Consider the following 8,383-nt stretch of genomic DNA (forward strand, 5'->3'; position numbering starts at 1 on the left):
TCTTTTATGATTAGGCCTCAATCAAGGACCGGATTTGCTAAAACTGTTTGTTGATGTTTTTAAGTTTTAGCAAATCCGGTCCTTGATTGAGGCCAAATTGTAGAAGATATTAACATTATTTATAAAACAAACATTTAAGAATTTAAATAACATGTAAACTAATGAAAAAAAAAATTTTTTTTGGTTCTAAGGCGATAATAATGAAAAAATAAAACTTTTATTTTTGGAGGGACCCCATGAAATAATTTAAACCCAAAACCTTTTTTTTTAAATTAAAGACAAAAGTGCGTTCTCTAAAATAAAATAAAATTTTTAGATAGCTTTTAAGATAAGCTTCTGCTCGAGTTGCTTCTTCTCGATTTGCCTCTTCTCGAGTTTCCTCTTCTCGAGTTGCCTCTTCTTGAGTTGCTTCTTCTCGAGTTGCTTCTTCTCGAGTTGCTTCTTCTCGAGTTGCCTGTGCTCTGCTTGGCTTTGTTTTCATTTTTTATTTACAATAACTTGTGGAATGATACTTAAACCTGTACTGTTTCAGGGAATTTTCAACTTAGCTTACTTACCGCAAGATATTGATTTTGCGGTAATTCTTGAAAAAATTTTGCTGTTTTGAGTTCATTTGCGGCAGTCAGCTAAGAGTTTGCGGCAGTGAAGTAAGCAAAATGGTCGTTTTATAAATTGGAGTTTTATTAGAGATTCTGTTCTAGAAAATAACGAAAACGTTATAGATACTTATTTTTTGTCTTACAAAATTTTAAGGTGGTGCAGTTGCGGCAGTGCAACATCCCACGCGACGCCCCTGGTTTAAAGTATTTTATACAGTAGAAAATCATTAACTGAGCTAAACTGAATTGCATTAAAGTAAAGTCATTTTGTTTTAAATAATTATTTATTTTGTTTCATATAAAAAAAACAAATTTTATTTAAGTACCAGTTTTTTATAAGAATAGAGATAAAATTGTGTTACTTATTCGTTTAGCAATAACATATAATGTTTTTTAATTTGTTAAGTTTACTTACATTAAAAAAAAATTAATGTTTGTTTGATTATTAAAAACAAGAAAATAAAACACATTTATTTTTTTTAAATGTTTTGAAACTAAATTTAATGATTTACATGCTTTTTTATGTTTTTTAGCTTATATTAAGATTATATAAATAAGTTTTTGAGAACATGACAGCAGAAAAAATTGCAAGAGTTACAGGAGTTCAACAACCTTTTAATTCTTTACAAAACGATATAAGTAAAAGTGTTCTGGTAGTTTTTAAAGAAAATGCCAAAAAAAATTTTCAACAAAATTGTTTCAAAAGTGTGAAAGGCTTTAATATGCTTGGTTAGTATAATTTTTAAACTTATCTTTAGTATTTTATTTAATTTCAATGTTAAAACTTTTAATAACTTAACAAATTAAGTTATAAAATCTATATAGTTTAAGTTTTTTTAGTTACAAATTTTTTTTTATATAAATTAATTTATTTTACAACGTGTTAATTTTTAAAGTGTAAAGAAAACATTTCTATCAAATTTTGTTCTACAAATAAAACAATAACGGTAAACATAAAGTAAAGCCTAATTCATAAATTTTAAAAATGTGTTTTATTTTTAGCATAAGTATTCTTTGAAAAGTATATTTGCGCTAAACTGCACAAAACTCAATCGTTTGTTGTAGTAAAAATTTAATAAATGTTTTTACAAAAAATACTTATTACAAACTCAGACAGTTACTATGTTTCTGCGATTCTGAAATAAAAAAATTAAATGACAGATTGTGCAAGAGTTGATAAAAATTTATATAAATAAAAACAATATTTTTAGAAAAACATAGTGTACAAATTTTAAATGCTATTTAATAGTTAATTAGGTCAGTGCTTAAACTAAAGTTAAATAAAGTTAAGCTGGAATTTAAGAAAGTTATGTAAAAGAAGTTATGTAAATTTATTATAAGTTGTCTGCAGATTAGGTTGTTAAAGTAAAGATTAGAATTGTAGTGTTACGTAGAATAAAATGGTTTTAAATGCAAAATAATTATTTCTAAAAGTAGACTGAAATATTAATCATATATTTATGACTTTTGTAGAAATTAATGTAAAAAAGACTTTTAACACTATAAACAAAGTATTGTCACTAAAAAAATCACAAAAAAGAAGAACAGTGTATCTAGTAACCTATAATAATTTTTATTCTATTTACATAATTTCCACATATTTAAACTCGACTCTTTCTGGTTTTAGTTTTAAACACGACCTAGTTAATAATTAATAAGAATTTAAAAGTTTTACACAATGCTTACTATATATTTTTTTCTTAAGATTAATTAGTTTTTTATCAATTTTTACAATTTTTGTTATTTGATTTTTTTATTACAAAATTATAGTTTGATAATCCGTTCAGCAGTAAAACTTAAAAAATGTCTAAGTTTGTAAAAAATAGTTAATGTTCAACTAGAATTCATGCTTCTGATCTGTCTGTTTTTACTAAATATATAATTGTTTTATTACTTATAAAACTTACAATTGATTTTATTATAATTCAACACTTTTTAGATGCTTTTGACAAAGTGCTTGTATATAGTGAGACTAAGATTATATAATTCTTGTGGATTACTAGCATAAATTTATTTTATAGTGGACTCAGTTTAAAACAATAAAATTATATAACACAAAAATTAGTATGTAGTTTCGACTTTAATTTTTAATTAAATTTTACTAACAAAAGTAATCGTTTTTAAATGAACAATCTACCGAAATTTTTGTAAAACATTAGCTTAATTTATTTAACACTGACGTATCTTGTGCGTTTTATATATCTTAAATAAAATTAATTAGGTTTTAATTTTTATCTCTTTAATTTAAAAAAAGAATTTTTTTTGTTTAACTTAAAAAGAAAGAAATCTAACAAAAGTAAATTTTTTTAACTTAATTAAAAATTAACAAAAATGCGCATATTTGTGCTGGTTAAATACCATTTAGACTTGTTAAAAGCCGGTATAATTGTTGCCAAAAAATTGCCGGCAGTATGATTTAAGTTATTGTTTTTATCAAATTAAATCCTACAACCGGAAATATTTTTACAACAATTATACTGTCTTTCAACAAGTCTGACACCATTTTTGTAAGCTAATTGTGGAGTTGCTAAATATATTTATTTTAATTTGTTTTTTAAAATACCTAGCTATGAAAGCAAAAACTAAAGTTATTTTAATTAAATGTATTCTTAGGTAAAGTGAATGAAGATGATTTTCGACTGATGTCATTTATAATGTTAAACAAACTTACTTTAGAAGAAAATGTGTGTAGTAACTTACTAACTAAAGAAATATTTCAAAATGCTGCGTTCTTCTACCAACTTTCAAGATTGTTTAAATTACATGATTTTCAAAAAACAGTATACAACTATATACAATGTGCATTTCAAATTGTGGTTGAGACTCAATGTTTTTTAGAATTAGATTATAGTTCCATTTTAAAAGTACTTGCAAGCTCTAGTTTAAATATTCATTCAGAAGTTCAAGTATTGTCTGCAGCTGAAAAATGGCTATGCTATAACTTAAAAGAACGCAGAGTATTTTCAAAAAACATTTTGTCAAAGATCCGATTTTATTTGCTACCAGAACATACTTTGAAATACCTATTAACTTCATATACTACATTAACTGATGATTGTGTTGAGATTTTAAATAAAACTCTGTTAGAAAGGGTTAATGCAAACCAGATTAGCTTAAAAACTAACTGTACTCATAGGTATTGCAACCAAAATATGTTTAGTTTAATACTTTTTGGTGGTCATAATGTTAGTCAATTTAAAATTTTGAAAAGCGTAAACCAGTTTCGTGATAATAGTTTAGAAAAATTAAGCATTCTTCCTTCGATGTTGCAAAATCGGTTTGAAGCAAAAGCAGTTTTCGTTAAAGGAGACATTTATTTGTTTGGTGGTAATGAAAGTTTTGTACCAAGGAAAAGATTAATATCAGTTGATAAATACTCACTTGCTACTAATGCTTGGAACAAAGTTGCTGATTTGACTGAAGAACGACATTATTATTGTCTTTGTGAACTTATGGATAAAATATATTTGATAGGAGGTTCTGTAAAAATAAATCGTGTAATTAGTTCAAGTCTTCAGTTTAACACGAATGGCTTCAAATTCAACGAAATTTCTAGAATGAACGAAGGGAAATCGCATGCAGCTTGTGCAGTTTATGAAGAAGTAATTGTAGTTTCAGGGGGAAAAATAATTATTACGATTTTAAAGCGTTAAGCTCGGTAGAGGGTTATGATGTTTTCGCTGACAGGTGGACGTCTAACTGGTTACCTGACACCGTTAAAAAGAGGTGGAGGCACGATCTGGTAGTTATTCAAAGAAAATTGTTTGCTGTTGGGGGTGATGATCACTCTTGCGAAGTTTTCGATAGAACCAGTAAAAAATTTGTTGCTATAAAACCTTACGATAATTATAGACAAAAACCATATCACTTTATTAGCAACTCTTTGGCAATCGGAGCGGAAATTTTTATTTTTCTTAACGAGTCACCATTTGTATTAATTTATAATATAGAAAAAGACGAGTGGTCAAAAAGATCTTGTGATGCTACTAGCAAAATATGGGGTTATGGTTCCATTAAACTACCTTTTTGTTAGTGAGTACGACTTAGAAAACCCAGTAAACTGTTTATGAAATATTTCAATTTGAAAATATTGAAGCTATCTGCTTATTTGTACCTTTAAACATTAATAAATTAAAAAAAAAAAACTATATTATTTTTAACTGATACTTCATAAAATTTATAAAAATCGGCTTGTTGAAAATAATGATTTATCTATAAATGTTAATTTAAATTAATTCATTGTTTCAAAAAAAAAATTATGATTTTGATAAATAGACTTAGAATAAATGATAACAAAATTAATTTGTCGTTTTTTATTGTCATGTCATTAAGCGTAAGGTATGAATAATATACAATTTCTGATTATCCTAAATATTAATAATCTGATTTAATGGTAAAAAAGAGCGACTTTGATAATTTCAATAAGTTTTTTATATATAATTTACAATAAAAGCTTAAATGATATTAACAAACTTAAACCTAGTTACACTTCAGGGTAAATAAGTATTTAATTGTATTGTTGAATTGTTAAGTGAAACTGTTTTATTTAAATAAATGATTGAGTGGAACATGTTTCTATTATTATAATTAAAAATTGAATGCTCGCCGGCACGGTGTTTTAAAGTATTAATTTAAATATACGACAATCACAAAAATTTATAAAACTAACTCTACATGATGTAAATAAGTATACAACACTTCGCTAATCATAGTTATTTAGTAATGTATAATACAAAAAATACGTATTTATAAATTACGTTAAAAGTAAAGGTGCATTAGATTTGTAGAAAAATAAAGCTAAAACACAATTTTTTTTTCGAAATAATTTGATAAATTTAGAAAATTGGTACCAAATAGTTTTTACAACGGTGTAAAAGTATACATAACAAAGTTTAATAAACTAAGTTACTATAAATAAAAGATTAACCAAACACTAGATATATTTTTTTTCAAACATGTAACTAGTTTCACTGTTATAGATATTAAAACAAATTATTGTTTATTCAAGCTATCATTCAGCTTTATTAAGTAAAAACGTATTACAACTTAAAATTAAAGTTAAATTTACTTTTGTACTAAAATTTATTTTTTTTAGTTTTGATATTAACTGTTTAAACAAAAAAACTTATACTAATTTTACACATATTTACTTATTTTAACTTTTTTTTCAATTATATTAGATTGCGACATTTGAAAAACTGTATTTCATAAGTACACAAATAAGAAAATTTTAAGTTCCAATTTTTTACGTTTCACGAATTTTCATACTTAATAATGTATTGAATAAAAATCTTATAATAAAAATACTACAAAAATATTTAAACTAATGAATAAAAACAAATATTTGCAGTACTTTTACTACTACTGGAAAAGTGGTTACATGACAATTCGAATTCAGACAACTCAAATTCCGAAAAATCAAATTCTTAAAAAAATATTTAAAGACTATGTCTCAAAAAGTAAAACAAATTTGTAAAAAATAAAAAATACATATGTGGATCTTATAAATATCTACAAGCTACTTTTTTCTTTTTTGCAAAATGCAAGTACTACTAATGCAAGTATCTGTTTTTATTCTTTTTTCTAGTTAACTCGCTTTGCTAGAATTTATATTAACATACGATTAGTTTAAATTTTTGATCTTTTTTATTCAAGCTAATGTAAGTTTTGTTACTCAACAATATACAAATGAAATAAACGTTAAATAATTAATTAAATTTTGCAAGTTTGTTTTAACTACAGAGTTCTTTGAAATAAAGTTTCTTAAAAAATACAAATGCTGTGTTAATACACATACTGAACTAAAAAATTCAACTAGTAACTTTTATATACATTAATGAAAACTTTTGTATTTACTACAATGTTAAACTTTACAAGAAAAAGAACGTTTAAAGTTTTTAAGATAGTTGAGTTAAGTTAAAAAACTAAAATATAACTTTATTATACTTCTTTATTTTAAATAGTGAGGACAACGCCCTCTACTTGTCCTTCCTTATAGCATATAATAAAAAATTACTGTTAAATTCGCCATAAAGCGCCGTTTTTTAAATACATGAAGTATTTAGTCTTGGAAAGTTTGCCATATGATCTTGATTAAACTACAGGAATTCTTCGCGGACGGGAAATTATTGGCCGAAAGAAAAGCTAATTATCTCAAATCAACTCTGCGTATAACCACTGGACCCGCTTAATGTGGGGCTTTTATATTTTGTATCGTAAGTTAAAGCAAAGTTGCTAAAATACAAAAAAGCAAAGCTTTTGGCTATTTTCTTGGGTCATAGAGCTGTAAGTTCATTGTTACGTCATTACCAAGAAGTTACGCCGTTATTACGGCTCTCAACGAAATCATGGTAAATCAAGTATCTTTTTGTTGTCCAGCTCAGGACATTGTCAACCGACCTATACTTTGAAGAGGCTGCCCCAATTTATTTCCAATTGTTCTTTAATTTCCTGGGTTTTTCTTTAATGAAAAGTCCGAATCAACTGTTCATTACAATCGTGTTAGTATCGTTGTGTGTTTGTATTATATACAGCAGTATTAGTTATATGTTTAGTTCATATTTTAACTAAAAGTATTACTTAGGTTTATGTTACTCTAATCAAAATCGCAAATTATTTTTATTAGTTTGCATATTATGTACTGATTATATTTTTAAAGGTATTTTTTTTCCAGAAAGCTTTATTACTTACTCTATATAGAATTAGAGAGCCTAAAATAAGTAGGAGAGATAACAAATAAATATTAGATATAAAATAAATAATTTAACTTCCTATCCTATAGAATTAATAAGTACCTACAATTTTATAATAAAAAGTATTAAGAACAATTACCTCATTCATCGAATAAAATTCGCTACTGCTTGCTCAGTAAATTTGAGTTTCTACTTTGTTCGGATACTTAGCTTTCACATCAGATAGAATTTTAAGTGCACAAACTCTAACATTAAAGAGAATAAGGAAAATTACTTAATACCCTAGAAAGCTTATTTTTTATTCGCTGTTTGTACTTAGATATATTCTCATTACCACAGAAAATCATTAGATACCTTTAGAAATTACTATAGTTACCGTTTGTCATCCATCTCTTATGCGCTAGAGGAAAACGAAATAATAGTCAGATCATTAAAACTAGACCCTAACGCCCATGCTAGACATTTAGTTTATTTTAATTAAGTTTTGCCCATATGCTTTTCATTTTATATAGTTTGACTAATCTCTTTGTTCTTTCCTTATCTCTAACATATCTAAACACATGACGAAGAGGTTGAATAGAACGGCAGCTAAACAGTTGGAAGTGAGAGTAGTTCTAACCTAGCACCTACAGTCTCAGATCCAGAAAATACTAAAACAAACCCCTCAGCTTACTGTATTTATTAAAAGAGCATAAGTTTAAATAAATAGATATAAAAAAAATGTTTAATTTAGTCATACTGTGTCATACATCTAATCTTTAGTAGTTTTTAATGAAAATTTATTTAAATATTGTTAAAAATTTTATAAAAAGTTATTGAGACTTAAGTTTTTTTAGAACTATTTCGTTGTAAAACTAATTCATGAATTTTTTAACTGTAGTTTTTCACAATACAAAGCTAAGCTGCTTTGGTAGTCAACTGGCTAGATATACTTACAAATTAAAACGCACTGAAAATGCTCAGACTACGCTCATAGTTTTCGTTGCCTACTTTCCAATAAGTTTTGGGTCGGGGTTCGGAAAACCAAAATTTTGAATTAGCATCAATTTATATTGAAAAAGTTAAGTATCACTAACAAGGAAGCAATTCCTT

Source organism: Thalia democratica, chromosome 6 (genome assembly GCF_965202585.1).
Source record: "Thalia democratica chromosome 6, ktThaDemo2.hap1.1, whole genome shotgun sequence".
Classification (NCBI taxonomy): domain Eukaryota; kingdom Metazoa; phylum Chordata; class Thaliacea; order Salpida; family Salpidae; genus Thalia; species Thalia democratica.